Source organism: Colossoma macropomum, unplaced genomic scaffold (assembly GCF_904425465.1).
Source record: "Colossoma macropomum unplaced genomic scaffold, Colossoma_macropomum, whole genome shotgun sequence".
NCBI classification, from domain to species: Eukaryota; Metazoa; Chordata; class Actinopteri; order Characiformes; family Serrasalmidae; genus Colossoma; species Colossoma macropomum.
The window spans coordinates 30,208,796-30,209,708 of NW_023494786.1; the positions used below are offsets into that span (position 1 = coordinate 30,208,796).

General features: G+C 42.7%; 1 non-coding gene across 1 annotated transcript; it reads left to right on the top strand.

Annotated features, from left to right (window-relative positions):
- Positions 1 to 403: 403 nt before the first annotated feature.
- Positions 404 to 487, top strand: trnal-caa. The gene is given in 2 exon segments: positions 404 to 441; positions 451 to 487. It is a non-coding gene; the product is annotated as a tRNA-Leu (tRNA).
- Positions 488 to 913: the final 426 nt, after the last annotated feature.

Here is a 913-nt window from a genome sequence, read left to right on the forward strand (position 1 = left end):
ACCCTGTAAAACACAAACATGATCATAGAAAATAAGCATCAACTCCATGACATAATGAGACAGACAACAAAAACAACACAAATGCACAAACAGATTTTCACATGTTCTTGTGCAGAGTGACGGTTTGGCCCTGTTAAATTAAGAATGATAGACTCTTGTTAAAACAGGCTGCAGAATTACAGGATTAAGACTATGACACTGGAATCACATCAGTATTGGCAGACGCTCAAAAAGATTATATTTTTGGATATTTCTGATACGTGATGATGTATTTATTGCTCTCTGGAAGAGCAGAATGTTTGATTTACTGTACTAAAGTATCTCCACTTTACGCAATTTGCTGCATCTGTAACAAGAATAAATGTTTCTGATGCTAATCCTGGTTGATGTAGTATCAATAATCGCCCTGGCTAGCTCAGTCGGTAGAGCATGAGACTCAATAGAGACTTAATCTCAGGGTCGTGGGTTCGAGCCCCCACGTTGGGCGTGACTTGTGGTTGCTTTATTGTGGGGGCAGTCATGGGCTGAAGGTTAGGGAACCAGCCTTGTGACCGAAAGGTCGCCGGTTCGATCCCCTCAGCTGACAGTATGTGACTGAAGTGCCCTTTGAGCAAGGCACCCTAACCCCCAACTGCCATGGATAGGGCTGCCCACCGCTCCGGGCATGTGTGCTCACTGCCCCCTTGTGTGTGTGTGTGTTCACTAGTGTGTATGTGGTGTTTCACTGCACGGATGGGTTAAATGCATCGGTCTAATTCCGATGTGTTCAGACACAGTTGGCTAAAAGGTTTCCTTTCATTTCATCAGTTTATATATATATATATATATAAATGTTTATGTATCAACGCCAGCAGATATGCACATGAAAAAAGTCAGATATTGGCTAAGGCTGGGAATTCCAATATCAGTGCAT